We start from the raw sequence: 18,323 nt of genomic DNA on the forward strand, positions 1-18,323 counted from the left end.
TGGAGCAGGAATACTCAACCCCAACCACCAAAATAAAAACAATTGCATATCACCCTTCCCAACCAATTCCTTTTACTCGCCCAATGACATGCACAACCTGAAAAACTTCAAAATGCCATTTAACAACCACCTTGCCAACACCAACTACCCATATCAACAATAAGGCACCTAAACCCCATGATGGCTTTAGCAGTCAGACCCCGCTTTGCTCTATCAATACCCTTGAATGCCACCAACAATATACCAAACTGAAAATGCCCTATGCCACAGTCAAAACCAGAATGAAAATGCCCTATGCCACATCGTCAAAACAAGATTAGTGACATGCCAACCCCATCCTGCATGTATAAATTAAACCATATCTTTCTCTCCTTCAAGTACAGCAAGTCAGACCACACTTCCATGCAAGGACACTCACGTAGATCACAACTTGACCCAATTACTCAATGCTTGCCCTGCGTGTTCCACCATGAACCAATGACCATCTATCTCCTGCAACAAACCTATCACAACCCTTCAACATAATGAACCCCTAGCCATAATTAACTTGACATCCCCTTAACACCCATGTGACTAACGAGCAAATATTAAAGTGGATTACCTACATGTTATCATGCACCACTCTGGAAAGAAAACCTGTAAACCTATAACACCTAAAGCAAGACCTTAATGCCCACCATTCCCCTGTGATAAGTTTGTGTTCCCTCAAGCACCACCTCAGAAAGGTCTGCTACACCTATGTTAGCAATTTCATGGATGCCCATGGTAAATAATGTCACTATTCCATGACAGGCCCAGTCCATAAGAAAATAAATTACATTCTTAAGCATCCTATGAGCCCAAAGTTACAAGTTACCAGATGACAAGCCTGCAAACAGTAGAGGCACAGCCAACCCGAACCACCACTCATACTCACAAGACCTATAAATCCACATTCCTAGCTCAGATTAAGTTAACTTGCCTGGATGATATCCCAATACTGAGCTGCCAGTGGTAGGAACATCTATCACAGAAGCATCCAACCTTCAAGCTCACCTCCTTCCAGCCACCAATTGACATTCTCTATGTATTTGCCTATCTGCAACCTCAATACTCACCAGTCCAGCAAACCGCTCTGCAAAGAAAAGAAACAAGTGCAAATCCTCTAACCACCAGCCAACACTGCCAAAGGCCCACCATGTCAATCCACTGTGCAGCCACTACCCTGCCCCATATTCCTATTTATGTCATCCCCGTTTAATCATGCTTGTTTGTTGTAGGGTTTCCATATCGTTATTCTATACTCAAGTTTGGGTCTAATGTAAGTAACAATTAATGACGTCATTATTTTGATTACCTAACTTTATATTTCTTTTATACCACCTGTAGTACTATAATTATCATTATCCACTTGGCTGAAAGGATTAGAAAAACTCATAGCTAATCTAGCCATATACCCTGGGCTTTAAATGAGTCTGCAGTTTCAATTACTATGTGCTGAATTACATTCTCACCTTTCAATGTATGCCTACCAAACTTCAATGCTTGGTGTGATGTATGAACTTAGAAAATTGATAGAACAGATATTGCCTTAACTTTCTGAAGAGGAGAAGTTCTGAAACTCAAATGACCCTCACAACTTGAGCCCTTAGTAAATGCTCCACCCTTTCCATATCCTGTTGATAGAAGGAAAACAATCCAGGAATCACCCATATCCCTCTTAAGGTGGTAGAAAAGTAAAGACAACGACGCAAATAGATAAACTTGCTTATACAATACAAATACAAGTGCCATAATAACCATAAATAAAATGAACATAGAACCATCCACATTCCTGCTAGGCAACCAACACCATGTCCGTCCTAAGAGCAACATGTGCTGTACTCTGGAACTAGGAGTTGTCCAGGGCCTACCTGAATCATCAACCACACCCAAAAGCCTATTCTAAAAATTAATACCACTTCTTAACCATTCTATGAGCTTCCTAGTTTCCCCCCAAAACTATACAAAATGTTCCTTTGTCTACCCTTTCCCCATAAGTGTCCCTGTTCCGTAGCATACTTGAATGGTGAAACAATAAAGGTGAAGAACATTTTAACCATCCCATTCTGCTACCCATAGAGCAGCTTCCAGAACCTGCAGTGGCATCAGCACTAAAGAGGAAAATCTTTAACAGACATTACCCCTATCACACTAACTTGCAAGAGGTTTCAGATAGAGGTTGTGTCTCAGTGTGACTCAGCCTTATATAACCTGTACTCTGACCCCCAGACCATACTTCATTACCACAAAGTCTGTTACTCAACACTCCTCTGACCCAATCGATCCAACAACCTCTGCCTCCCATCTGACTGAGACTACCAGCATGCTCCACCGCACCCAACATGAAGGTTCAGAAAGTAAAGGAATGGAGCTGCAACCATCCTCACCATCCCCGCGTTCCCAGAAGACACACAATTCCCATTTTCTGACATGCATTTAAATACTCAAGTCACTCATTAAAGGAGCCATACTCCACACTGAGTATAAAAGACACAGGTCTGCAAACTGCTACAATGAATTCTCAAAATTTTTTTATCAATTTATTCAGTTACTGAATGACTGGACTACAGGCAACCACTGTGCCACACACCTCTGATTGCCCAGCCATTGGACCATAACATTCCTCCTCCAACTGTATACCTCTGCCCCCTCACCTCTTCCATATTGCTCCCGAAACTTGTGTTCTTGTTCAGTTAAGCTGCACTGCCAACTATCTCCTGCACTCCACAAGCCAAAATCTTGTTTATGATCAATGACTCTACTGTCACCATTGCTTCATTGCTCCTGTCCAATGTTCCTCAGGCATAAATAGATCTCCGCTATGACCAACCGCACAAACAAACCCGAGAACATCTGGACAACAGAAGCCCGCCACCAGACTGAGATGCCACACCACAACCTACAATCGCAGTCCTCCCATAGCCACAATTGGTCCTGAGGAAAACCCCCAGAATGAGGCACCACCGACCGGACCCAAAGAAGCAGCCCACTCCAGTCAAATAGCAGCAGCAGCACAGTTTCAATGAGGACAGTATGCAGTCTGAGACCAAAGGAATATAGAGGTGATGGCAGCATTTTAAAGTTTAAAGACTAAAAATGGCAAACTTGCTAGCATTTTTATTCCTGGAGCACTAAAGCATGCATAGCCACAGAATCTCACTCTAATTGTAAGAGCAACATACGTCCAATACAATAGCATAGTGCTCCGCATTTTATTCAAGAGCCCTAAAGAGGAACCAAATCTATTGATATCCAAAAAATCTATGACATGATATTTGCAACAAGTCCCTGGTGACATTAAAAATGTTAGGCGCGAACACTGAAGAGATGGATACATATGGACACAGCAATGACTCCAAAAAAACCACCTCCTTCACAATCAGCTCCCTAGCAACTCACCTTGCCTACATACTGTCCGAGTCACGCAAACCTAAGCTCGCATCCTGCTTTTTTTGTGCCATTATACCAGTTTGCAACTCACCATACAAGCTTTTTTTCTTTTTATATATAAAATGCATCCTGACAACAACAGAAATCAGGCCTCTTATGTTTCTGTGTGTGTGTGTGTGTGTGTGTGTGTGTGTGTGTGTGTGTGTGTGTGTGTGTGTGTGTGTGTGTTTATGAGCGGAGAAAGTGCGCAGCCCTGCTAGCTCCACACTGCTCATGCGCGGTGCTAACTGTTGCCTAACTTGTTCATAACCCACAAAAAGGCATTACCGGAAATTGCATAATTACCTCAGAATGTGGCACAACAGACTAGCTCATAAAGGAGCATTTTATTTAGCCACAGCTCACTCTTACCGCTCCCCATCTTCCAGTCCAAACATTTCACCACCGCCTCTTACAAAGTGCAACAGATTAGCAGAAAGGAGAACACTTACTAACAACCCATGCTACCCCCCCCCCCCCCCACAACACTGTGTAATTATTCCTGCCATAGTTTAAAAAGTTATGGCTTAATATACTGCTTCCAAAATGTAAATTGGACTCTCACTCTTTCAGTATGCAGGACGGAATCTTTAAGAATTAAAAGGAGGTACAATTTACCCGAACCAGCAAGTTCGTTTATTATGAGAATTTTTTTTTTTATATAACTTATGAAAACCGGCAATAAAGTACTGGCCTACTGTAAAGCTTCTCACTTAGCAACCTGCTATCAAATCTTCCTAAGAGGCAGAGTCACAGACCTGACCAAACTGACATTCTGTGAAGTCAAGATGGCAGAGCAGTGTGTCCGCCACACACAGCAGCTGAAATGTCACCAGACCAGTGCACTTGCACAGGAACTGTAGCATAAGGGTTTTTAGGAATTGGCAGTTCTAAGCCAAAGCCATCACAGGACACAAAACTTAAGGCAAGCATGCCACAACAAACTGGAGCCATGAGCGGTGAACTGACTGAAAATACAAGCCGACAAGGTATGTATAAGAACAGAAACCCGATCTCTGCAAGTCAAAGAAACTCCAACTAGCCAAACCATGAAAGAACAAACATCGAACCAAAAGCAACCACCAAAGGCAGTGATACTACATCCATTCTCAAAGAAAACAAAACAAACACCACAAGTACGCAAGCAAATCACTCAACAATATACCAACTAAATAAAGTACAACCTACCCTGGAGATCTATATATACATATATAGTATGAAGGGAACTGCTTACCCATTTGGGACCAAACATGCCTGCTTACCAGCATGCCACTTCCTGAGTTAATATTAGCACCAATCGAACTAAAGAAGGATAACTTCCACATCAGCCACAACTAACCCCCCCCCCCCGACCACCATGTCAATGAAGTAAAAAAAAAAAAAAAAATTCCCTTTAACCAGCTTACATATGACAATACCCTATACCCTATGTACTCAACTCCTCCTGCCCACCACCAAACCAAGGCCTACCTGACCAAAGAACACACGGTCATCAGGACTTGAACCTGTAGTATAGCAAGTTCACTCCAAAATGTGATTACTTAATCAGCTACACTTTTCTTGGGTGAAGGAGGGCATGCAGACGTTAACCTGACTTCATCAACTTTATTTTGCTTCCTAACTAAAACTGATAGCACAGAAGGAATATTGCAGATATGTCGTCCTAAAAGACAATGAATCCTTCTGTGCCATCCTTCAACATGATTCTGAATTTGCGGCAAAGATAGTTTATTTAAGTCTGACACATTCCAAAAGTTGACAGGGAACATAACAGGAAATTTGGAACAAGATGTCTATTGTGTTTGTTGTTTATGTATATATCCAAACCTTATACATCTGAAAAATAAGACACTAACTCTTTACCTTCACTTGGAAATACTTTGATAACTCCAGAAATGCAGGTACAACTTCATCTTCGCTGAGGAAAGACAAAGCAATTAGTTTCTTAACAGACAGTTGAAAGGACACAGATTTCCAGTACAAACTAGCTAAACCCAATGATTGTAATTTCCTCCAAATAGCTTGTGCATGGTGAAATAGACAACCTTTGCAAACTGCATCAGTAAAGTTGGTTTTAACACTATTTGTCCCAGTCCCCTTCAATAAACACAACACACGGAATGACATTTGACGACCTTTATTAAAACTTCTATAACATAACTTAGATTACCAAAATGTGTTAAATACAACTGAACATGGTGTAGTTGATTCTAAACACAGCATAAACATCTTTGCGATGTTAATCAGGACAGTGTACCTGCTCACCCTGCCCCAGTAAGCAGCGCCCATACCTTTGCTCACTTACTTTACTTATGAAGCTTCATAAACCATTCACCGAATTACCTCCCAACCAAATAAGCAGCATCCTTACCTCCGCTTGCTTATCTATTCAACAAGAACTCCTTGAAATGCACCACCAGACACCAGAGGAGGAACAGAAGAGGGCAAGTTTGTCCCTCTTCTCCACCACCAGCCTGACCAGGATGTTCCCCTCACCACCAACTTCCATCAGCTAGCCACCCTTAGGGGATAAGGCCAAACATCATTTGGTGTACCATAATTACCAGGACATTATCAGCCCCTGGCAATTACCTAATGCTTAACAAAGCATCACCTGCCACTGGAGCAGGAATACTCAACCCCAACCACCAAAATAAAAACAATTGCATATCACCCTTCCCAACCAATTCCTTTTACTTGCCCAATGACATGCAGAACCTGAAAAACTTCAAAATGCCATTTAACAACCACCTTGCCAACACCAACTACCCATATCAACAATAAGGCACCTAAACCCCATGATGGCTTTAGCAGTCAGACCCTGCTTTGCTCTATCAATACCCTTGAATGCCACCAACAATATACCAAACTGAAAATGCCCTATGCCACAGTAAAAACCAGATTATACCAGAATGAAAATGCCCTATGCCACATCGTCAAAACAAGATTAGTGACATGCCAACCCCATCCTGCATGTATAAATTAAACCATATCTTTCTCTCCTTCAAGTACAGCAAATCAGACCACACTTCCATGCAAGGACACTCACGTAGATCACAACTTGACCCAATTACTCAATGCTTGCCCTGCGTGTTCCACCATGAACCAATGACCATCTATCTCCTGCAACAAACATATCCCAACCCTTCAACATAATGAACCCCTAGCCATAATTAACTTCACATCTCCTTAACACCCATGTGACTAACGAGCAAATATTAAAGTGGATTACCTACATGTTATCATGCACCACTCTGGAAAGAAAACCTGTAAACCTATAACACCTAAAGCAAGACCTTAATGCCCACCATTCCCCTGTGATAAGTTTGTGTTCCCTCAAGCACCACCTCAGAAAGGTCTGCTACACCTATGTTAGCAATTTCATGGATGCCCATGGTAAATAATGTCACTATTCCATGACAGGCTCAGTCCATAAGAAAATAAATTACATTCTTAAGCATCCTATGAGCCCAAAGTTACAAGTTACCAGATGACAAGCCTGCAAACAGTAGAGGCACATCCAACCCGAACCACCACTCATACTCACAAGACCTATAAATCCACATTCCTAGCTCAGATTAAGTTAACTTGCCTGGATGATATCCCAATACTGAGCTGCCAGTGGTAGGAACATCTATCACAGAAGCATCCAACTTTCAAGTTCATCTCCTTCCAGCCAACAATTGACATTCTCTATGTATTTGCCTATCTGCAACCTCGATACTCACCTGTCCAGCAAACCGCTCTGCAAAGAAAAGAAACAAGTGCAAATCCTATAACCACCAGCCAACACTGCCAAAGGCCCACCATGTCAATCCACTGTGCAGCCACTACCCTGCCCCATATTCCTATTATGTCATCCCCGTTTAATCATGCTTGTTTGTTGTAGGGTTTCCATATCGTTATTCTATACTCAAGTTTGGGTCTAATGTAAGTAACAATTAATGACGTCATTATTTTGATTACCTAACTTTATATTTCTTTTATACCACCTGTAGTACTATAATTATCATTATCCACTTGGCTGAAACGATTAGAAAAACTCATAGCTAATCTAGCCGTATACCCTGGGCTTTAAATGAGTCTGCAGTTTCAATTACTATGTGCTGAATTACATTCTCACCTTTCAATGCATGCCTACCAAACTTCAATGCTTGGTGTGATGTATGAACTTAGAAAACTGATAGAACAGATATTGCCTTAACTTTCTGAAGAGGAGAAGTTCTGAAACTCAAATGACCCTCACAACTTGAGCCCTTAGTAAATGCTCCACCCTTTCCATATCCTGTTGATAGAAGGAAAACAATCCAGGAATCACCCATATCCCTCTTAAGGTGGGAGAAAACTAAAGACAATGACGCAAATAGATAAACTTGCTTATACAATGCAAATACAAGTGCCATAATAACCTTAAATAAAATGAACATAGAACCATCCACATTCCTGCTAGGCAACCAACACCATGTCCGTCCTAAGAGCAACATGTGTTGTACTCTGGAACTAGGAGTTGCCCAGGGCCTACCTGAATCATCAACCATACCCAAAAGCCTATTCTAAAAATTAAAACCACTTCTTAACCATTCTATGAGCTTCCTAGTTTCCCCCCAAAACTATACAAAATGTTCCTTTGTCTACCCTTTCCCATAAGTGTCCCTGTTCCATAGCATGCCAATGAATGCTGAAACAATAAAGGTAAAGAACATTTTAACCATCCCATACTGCTACCCATAGAGCAGCTTCCAGAACCTGCAGTGGCATCAACACTAAAGAGGAAAATCTTTAACAGACATTACCCCATCACACTAATTTGCAAGAGGTTTCAGATCGAGGTTGTGTCTCAATGTGACTCAGCCTTATATAACCTGTACTCTGACCCCCAGACCATACTTCATTACCACAAAGTCTGTTACTCAACACTCCTCTGACCCAATCGATCCAACAACCTCTGCCTCCCATCTGACTGAGACTACCAGCATGCTCCACCGCACCCAACATGAAGGTTCGGAAAGTAATGGAATGGAGCTGCAACCATCCTTACCATCCCCTTGTTCCCAGAAGACACACAATTCCCATTTTCTGACATGCATTTAAATACTCAAATCACTCATTAAAGGAGCCATACTCCACACTGAGTATAAAAGACACAGGTCTGCAAACTGCTACAATGAATTCTCAAAAATGTTTTATCTATTTATTCAGTTACTGAATGACTGGACTACAGGCAACCACTGTGCCTCACACCTCTGATTGCCCAGCCATTGGACCATGACATTCCTCCTCCAACTGTATACCTCTGCGCCCTCACCTCTTCCATGTTGCCCCCGAAACTTGTGTTCTTGTTCAGTTAAGCTGCACTGCCAACTATCTCCTTTACTCCACAAGCCAAAATCTTGTTTATGATCAATGACTCTGCTGTCATCATTGCTTCATTGCTCCTGTCCAATGTTCCTCAGGCATAAATAGATCTCCGCTATGACCAACCGCACAAACAAGCCCGAGAACATCTGGACAACAGAAGCCCGCCACCAGACTGAGAGGCCACACCACAACCCACAATCGCAGTCCTCCCATAGCCACAATCGGTCCTGAGGAAAACCCCCAGAACGAGGCACCACCGATCGGACCCAAAGAAGCAGCCCACTCCAGTCAAATAGCAGCAGCAGCACAGTTTCAATGAGGACAGTATACAGTCTGAGACCAAAGGAATATAGAGGTGATGGCAGCATTTTAAAGTTTAAAGACTGAAAATGGCAAACTTGCTAGCATTTTTATTCCTGGAGCACTAAAGCATGCATAGCCACAGAATCTCACTCTAATTGTAAGAGCAACATACGTCCAATACAATTGCATAGTGCTCCGCATTTTATTCAAGAGCCCTAAAGAGGAACCAAATCTATTGATATCCAAAAAATCTATGACATGATATTTGCAACAAGTCCCTGGTGACATTAAAAATGTTAGGCGTGAACAATGAAAAGATGGATACATATGGACACAGCAATGACTCCAAAGAAACCACCTCCTTCACAATCAGCTCCCCAGCAACTCACCTCACCTACATACTATCCGAGTCACGCAAACCTAAGCTTGCATCCTGCTTTCTTTGTGCCATTATACCAGTTTGCAACTCACCATACAAGCTTTGTTTTTTTTTATATATAAAATGCATCCTGACAACAACAGAAATCAGACCTCTCATGTTTGTGTGTGTGTGTGTGTGTGTGTGTGTGTGTGTGTGTGTGTGTGTGTGTGTGTGTGTGTGTGTGTGTTTATGAGTGGAGAAAGTGCACAGCCCTGCTAGCTTCACACTGCTCATGCGCGGTGCTAACTGTTGCCTAACTTGTTTATAACCCACAAAAAGGCATTACCGGAAATTGCATAATTACCTCAGAATGTGGCACAACGGATTAGCTTGTAAAGGAGCATTTTATTTAGTCACAGCTCACTCTTACCACTCCCCATCTTCCAGTCCAAACATTTCACCACCGCCTCTTACAAAGTGCAACAGATTAGCAGAAAGGGGAACACTTACTAACAACCCATGCTACCTCCCCCCCACAACACTGTGTAATTATTCCTGCCATAGTTTAAAAAGTTATGGCTTAATATACTGCTTCCAAAATGTAAATTGGACTCTCACTCTTTCAGTATGCAGGACGGAATCTTTTAGAATTAAAAGGAGGTACAATTTACCCGAACCAGCAAGTTCGTTTATTATGAGAATTTTTTTTTTTTTTATATAACTTATGAAAACCGGCAATAAAGTACTGGCCTACTGTAAAGCTTCTCACTTAGCAACCTGCTAGCAAATCTTCCTAAGAGGCAGAGTCACAGACCTGACCAAACTGACATTCTGTGAAGTCAAGATGGCAGAGCACTGTGTCCGCCACACACAGCAGCTGAAATGTCACCAGACCAGTGCACTTGCACAGGAACTGTAGCATAAGGGTTTTTAGGAATTGGCAGTTCTAAGCCAAAGCTATCACAGGACACAAAACTTAAGGCAAGCATGCCACAACAAATTGGGGCCATGAGCGGTGAACTGACTGAAAATACAAGCTGACAAGGTATGCATAAGAACAGAAACCCGATCTCTGCAAGTCAAATATACTCCAACTAGCCAAACCATGAAAGAACGAACATCGAACCAAAAGCAACCACCAAAGGCAGTGATACTACAGCCACTCTCAAAGAAAATAAAACAAACACCACAAGTACGCAAGCAAATCACTCAACAATATACCAACTAAATAAAGTACAACCTACCCTGGAGATCTATATATGAACTGCTTACCCATTTGGGACCGAACATGCCTGCTTACCAGCATGCCACTTCATGAGTTAATATCAGCACCAATCGAACTAAAGAAGGATAGCTTCCACATCAGCCACAACTACCCCCCCCGACCACCATGTCAATGAAGTAAAAAAAAAAAAATTCCCTTTAACCAGCTTACATATGACAATACCCTATACGCTATGTACTCAACTCCTCCTGCCCACCACCAAACCAAGGCCTACCTGACCAAAGAACACACGGTCGTCAAGACTTGAACCTGTAGTATAGCAAGTTCACTCCAAAATGTGATTACTTAATCAGCTACACTCATCTAAATCCCTTAAGCACCTCCCACCCTTATCTCATTTCCTTCCAATCATCCCTCCCACCGTTTAACCTTTTCACCTCCCCAACTCATTGAACTAACATTAATATCCACCTAACACCCCTTGAAGATGTCCCAGGACAACTTGGCTTGTTGCCAAGCCTCATGTATTGCTGCTATTTCAAAGTCTGAGAGAATAAACTTCACTGATACATGTAAATCAGCATCAGACAAAAGATCAGAAGGACATTCCCACATGAAGTTATAACACTTGTAAGACTTTTTAGTCATTAGACAGAAGACTAGTGGAATGCACTTTGTATTTCCACCTACTGACAGTAATCCATTTATGCTATGCAGTTGTCTACAAAGCCGACCCTTTGTAAGAAATACACCATCCATTAACCATATTTGGGGCATACTCAGTTCACACAAGTTTTCTATGGTAGAAAATACAAGTACATGGATATTATTGTGTACGTCAACTATCCGTTTTTGTACAAAACTCCCCTCTCTTAAAGTGTAAGTACTCAGATTAGCAGTCTCTAAAGTTGTTGACATAGGAGTGTTGTTGTGTCTTTCGGCTTATCCCACAGCGGAACTCCGGTCCGCTAATGTTTGGTAGTGGATTTTTACGTGCCGAGTTACCAGCCCTGACGCACAACCTTCAACGAAGGCATGCCCATTCATGCATGAAGAAGCTCCAGCTGAGAATTGAATGTGACAACGTCTTGCTGTGAGGCAACAATGCTACTGCAGCACCACTACCGCGGGCATAGGAGTGTTGTTGTGTCTTTCGGCTTATCCTGGTTAGGGGTCGCCACAGCAGAACTCCGGTCCACTAATGTTTGGTAGTGGATTTTTACGTGCCGAGTTACCAGCCCTAGGAGTGTAATTTAATATATTCCTATGTCTAACCCTATTGACTTGCTGTAACATCGATCTCTTGCTAGGCAAAAAAAGTGTACATTCTGCAGATGTACTGGCAATAATGTCATTGACTACTAATGCAGGTGTATCCCTACAAATACGAGCAGACTGTTTTAACTTATCACATGCAACATTTTTTTCTACTTCAGTTGCATCTGATGCATGATGATGTGGTGTAACATTCATTAGCAGTTCCCCATATATTTCTTGTTTAGTTACTGCCCAACCCTTAAAATGCTCTTTCAGTTTAAACCTACAGCACCAATACCTTCTGTCTTTAACGACTTTCTCTAAATTATAAAGATGCCTGTCTATGTGTAGCATATCCTTTCCTTTCTGAGATTTGACAGTTTTGTAGTATTCTCCCACGACTCCAAGGGAAAGCAGTGTTGTGTTTGCCATGGTGTCAAATAGCGCATGTGCATCACAATTCATGTAGTAACTGACTGTATTTTATAACAGTGATAACTAATTAGACATTACAATTTCAGTACTTAGTTCTATTAAATGTATTGCCTGTATTATACATAACACTTTAACTATATTACTGTATCGTAGTTCACATGTAACACATCATTTAAACAATTACTTATATGTATCATAGTTTAATAGAACTGTGAAGAGCGTTAACGTCTTTACATCAGCCGTTGCTTTTCTGAGAGTTGACCGACTATGACTTTTCAAAATTCTAGATTTAGACATTCTCAGCTTTTGCCAAAATGAATGTTCGCTTAAAAGCTGTCGGTAAATGTGCACTTGACATTTTAAGCATTCGTTCATCTAATATAGACCCACTACATCTACCACACATAGTGTCCACCATACCCATAGACTAACGTGTGCTAAGGCACTAAAAAGCAATCCTCCCAAACCTCAAAGACCTCCTAAGCCTACAAACAGGAATGGCTATCTTCAGCAATTTCTAAAGCACTCTCCAAAAGCAACACCAAACACCACAAATGCACCTATATCTAGTGAAGCCACAACTACAAAACAACACATTACCCTAGACTCTTATCATAGGGGACTCTATTGTACAACACTTACATACACCACAAACCAGACTGGACAAGGAGAAGATCATCATTAGTTGTTTATCTGGAGCCAGGATCTGTCAAATTATCACACACTTAAGTCACTGGAACACAGGAACAAGTATGAGTCTGTCATTGTCCATGTGAGTGTTAATGACCTGAGACATGCTTCCCTGCACTATAGGAAGAGAGTCATTATTGATCTCTGCGAATATCTGTCTCAGGCAGGTATGTGCCTTGCACTGAGCAACATTCTACCTTCACAGAGAAAGATGCCACACTATGAACCAAAGATGACTGACTTCAATAATTGGCTTAGTTTCTGGTGTCTTTTCAGGAGGAGTCAATATTTGTCAGGATTGGGGAACATGGCTAACAAACCACATTGTTTTGCAAAGGATGATCTGCACCTGTCTCCCATAGGCAATGCCAAATTAACAAAAAACTACCAATATATCAAATAAAAGCCAAAGAAACCTAAAGGTGTTACTGCTCAATGCTAGGAGCCTAAACAAGAAACTCCACACCATACAAGCTCTCCTCACCCTGTAGAATATAGACATCTGTGTCTTTAAAAGACACATTAGCAACAAGTATACCTGCAGGTTGGTCAAACATGATGATGATGATGCCTTGGAGTTTATCCATGTGCAAATCACCATAGACAAAGTACCATACCATATTCTAGCAAGCTATAGGTCACCTTCTATATCTCAAGAACCCCATAGCTTGTACCTAGACCTACTGGAGACACTCACCATTAAACCAAATATCTTATTTATGGAAGACTTTACCTACCCCTCTATAGACTGGGAACCATACACTGCCTCAAACTCATAGTCACAGTGATTCCTAGTCACAGTGATTCCTGAACTTTATTAACATAAATACCCTTGACCAGATAGTGTGCATACTCATCAGAGATTCAAACATACTGGACCTGGTACTCACCAATATGGGAGAGTGCTGCACAGAACCCAGTGTCACATCCTCACTGGTGAGGTCAGACCACAAAGCTGTTTCCTTTGAAATAAAATCAACTAAGTAGTCCCAGCAAAAACTGTAACACTTAGGAACTATTCCAAAGCAAACTACATTCATTAAGTGATCAAAATTCAATGTCCCACCTAACCCTGAGTTCACAGCAACCTAGAATAGTTCACAGTGACCCTATACAACCATGTAAATGGCTGTAAAAAGGCTGCTGTACCTAACATAAGTAAGCCCAAAACAAACTCTAAAACCAACCTCCCTAGTGGAATCCTAACCTTAATAAGATATATAACAAAAGAAAAACATTCATGGCTAAAATCAGGAAGAGCAACTCCAATAATGATAACAGCTTTCTAGTTAAACTAAAACAGGAGACTAAGAGGACCAATTAAGTCCAACAAGGACAATCATTAGGTCAAGATAGTTTCACAGGCTAAAGATAACCAAAAGGCCTTCTACAGCTATGTCTGTAACCTCAAAAACAGTACACTGCAGTACGCTGAACTGGTGGTCAGTGGTGCCTTCTTCACTGAGCAGTGAGACACAGTGACTGTTGGCCAACAAAATCAGCCTAAGCTTAACCCTCCACTCATCCCCTGCCTCCCCAATCTTACCCCTCTGTATTCTGCACTAATCAGGCCAATCACTGAATCCAATGCTACCTTCTGGATGTATCTTCCTAAACATATCAAGCCATTGGAGAGACCAATGATGATCTGAAAGCAATACCAAATACCTAGCATGCTATACTAAGTGCTCAAGGTAGAGTTATCAAGTCTAGAAAATGAGTAGGCCTATCTTGTTTCTTCCTCTAAAGTTGTTCTGGAGGACAGTCTGTCCTTAGGTTTAATCCAAGTTGAAGTATGATGTGATATATGTATGTTAATAGGAGTACAAACTGAGGAAGAAAGCAAGAAGGAATAGTTAGAGTGGACCCTATCAAAGACCTTTTCAGCATATAGAATTACCATAGATGGTCATTTCTATGTCATTTTTGACGCTGCCATGCTGATGTCTCAACCACTGTATGGTCAGAACCCCTTATGCTGCTATTCTCAGTAATCTACACACTTTGTTTACAGGGTGGTGTGCTGATCAAAACTTACCATTTTCAGACACAGACCGTGTGAGTAGATCACTTAGTTAAAAACCAAAAGAACAGGTACACAAAAAAATGGATGAATGTAAAATTAAAAACAAGACTGCAAAAATACCTAAAAATTAACAGAAGTACAATTTTGAAAGCGATGCATTATTGAAAGTGATGATGAAAGGTTGATTGTTAATGCACAAACTGGGACATCTCCAACTTGGGATGAGGTAATAACTGTGGAGCTGTAATCTATAATATGGTTGTGCTTTAGAAGCAGTAACAGACTTGCTGAAATGACTGATGTAGACAGGAATGAATTACAAAGCCTGGAGCAAAGTTGGTGACAAATACTTTACTACTGAATGAGAATAAAGTAACAGTTCAGTGGTGCTTCCCACAAGGCAAAACAAATAGGAATAGAGAATCTGAAAACAGTTGAAAGACAAAACAGTATATTAATTAAGACATATTAACTTTTATATGGAATAACACAGTAGCAGGTGTTTACCAAATGGCTTAACTGAACTCACTAAAAGTTAGTACAGTTTTAACAATAGCACTGTGGGACACAACATTTTTCTTTTTGTAGCAAAGAGGATGTCTCTGCAAATTACAATATTGACAGCATCCCCCTAAGCTCAAACTCAGCGGTGCGAGATTTGGGAACACAGGTTGATAGCAATCTTAATGTTGATTGCCATGTTTCCACAGTGGAAAGGAAAGCCTTTTATGTTGCACATCTCATAAGCAAGGGCATCACATCCAAGACTAAGGATGTTTTAACTTCTCTGTATTTGATCCTCATCAGATCACTAATAGAGTACAATACCCCCTTTTGTGTACCTCACCAGACACCTTCAGCAGCTGGAGACAACATACAGGTTTCTCACCAAGAAAATTCAGGGCCTCCAAAACATAACCTACATTGAAAGACTGAAAGCCCTGTCACTGTAGTCTGTATCCTACAGGCTGCTGAGAGGCAACTTCTGCCTGGCCTACAGATCAGTCTCTAACCCTGCTCTAATGGAAATGCTGCACATCTACAAATCAAATAGGACAAGAGTCACTTGTTCCAGGGATCTCAACCTGTCCTGTGAGATTAACAGAACCTGCTTTAGACACAGATATATCTCCCAGATATTGCCACTCATATGGAATAAACTCCCAATTCATGTGAAGCAGAGCTCCTCAATGACCCTATTCAAGTGCAACCTAGACAATTGAATGGGGGACTGTAAATTCACTGCAGGGTGGAACCTATGCCCCTCATGGACAGAGGCAGTTGGTGCTGATCATAGACTTGATCTGTGAATAATGGCCATCTAACCAAGGTCAATTAGGGAACATGGGTTATAACATGGCTAGGCTTGTAAAGGCCATACAGCTATTAGCCTAGTAACCTCCTATGAAGCTATGAACCTATTATCTACTATATGTATTCTGTGCCCCTTGAGGTATTGCAGTGGGTACATTGTATAATTAACAAGCGTTATACTATGCCTCCATCCTAGTTGCACTTTTGCCATCTATTATCTAGAAGAATGGTAACTACCTTATTTATTTTTTTATTTTGCCTCAAAGACCCACTGTGCTCATAAATATGAGTAATACTGGTGTATAGGCTAAGCAGGATTTCCTTGGCTCGTTAACAAAGGGGAGGTAAAAGTTAATCATGCACAGAGCTTCCAAAAGGAATTCTCTACTCATAGCAGTTTCAATTACTTAGACCAAATTTCACTGTGCAAAGCAGCAAGCCAACTTTAAAGCTTTTCAGGTAAGAAAGCATGGAGCAATATATGCTTTTTAAAATGTTTTAGAGGCCATAGTGTTCTGATGACGTGTACTATCAGAAGAGCATTTGAGTGGATGCACTACTGAGAAGTAAGATTTTTATGAATCCCTACCCTATAAGTAGTACAAAAGACTGTACTATGTAGCATTTCATGCTACACAAGGCTTTATAACTGTTGATAACAGTATTTTATTTCTCTGGTAATGTAACTTTTGCTAAAACACTGGACTGAAATGGACATGCCATTAAATGAAATGTTTGTATTTGCTTTTCTGATGCTTAAATATACAGTGTAATCTTATCTGAGTAAGTCTTCATTCAGGGATGTTAACTCTAGACATAGATGCTTAGTGACCCAGACAGTAGGAATACTATAATAAGGATGAAAAATAAATAAAATCAGCAGTATGAAATCTGCAGATATATACAACAATGCAATGGACTTATGTATTGCAACAACCGTTAGGATAACATAGCAAATTAAGATTACTGTAAAATGAAAATGTAGAAACTGCACATACAAGCATAAATTAATATCAGAACAGTGAGCAACAAAATGGTAGCCTGTGAATGCTTAAAGGAAAACACTGAAACTATGTTTTTATCTCCCAGGAGGACATTAGCTTCCTAAGGGTAGACCTGTCACCCCAGCATATCCATTACAACAAATGCTAACGCTACTCACAAAAGTGTTATAAAATTTTCTTATGCTTTTTATAAGTCATTGCTTTATTCTTGGCTGTTGTCTATTATTCCCCATAAATACTGGATTACAATATTTTGAACAAAATAATTAGTTTGCATTTGGTTACACCAGAGATAGGTATCTGCACAGTTTAAAGACAGAAGAATGAAAATGACCAAAGAGGGTACTAGGGTTACTAGGGTGTAGATGTGGGCTAGGCATTTGAAATGGAGCAGAAATGTAAACTACATTGCTTCTCATTCCACAGAATAGATCAGGCTATGCTGCCAAGCATAACTATTACATTAGCTGCTTCTACATTTTACACTACAGGCCATCTTGTATAAAATGTATGTGCTGCTCCCAGCAAAGTGCCATTCTTGTCACACATCTGTACTTTAAAATTAATTTCATGCCCTGTTATACTGCTTAAAGTAAAGTTGCAAATAATCTGAGAAAAAAAATGAGGACTGTAGTATGTTTTGTGCTTACCCACAAAATGGTGTCTTGGTAGGTACCAAGCAGTGATTTACAAACATTATGTGTAAGCCAAGGCCACTTTAGAAGAGCAGTTTCTTGCTTACATTGTGATTTCACTGCTTCATCATCAGATATGTTAATTTTCAGTGCAGCGTTTTTGATCTGCAAGACAGCTTGCTTTACTTGAAGTAAATATCTTATTTTGATACATTTAACATGGAAATAAAATGGCCTTTAAACTAAATTAGGTATTGAGACACTG

Source organism: Protopterus annectens, chromosome 1.part0 (genome assembly GCF_019279795.1).
Source record: "Protopterus annectens isolate FY-2018-M chromosome 1.part0, PAN1.0, whole genome shotgun sequence".
In the NCBI taxonomy this organism is placed as follows: Eukaryota; Metazoa; Chordata; order Ceratodontiformes; family Protopteridae; genus Protopterus; species Protopterus annectens.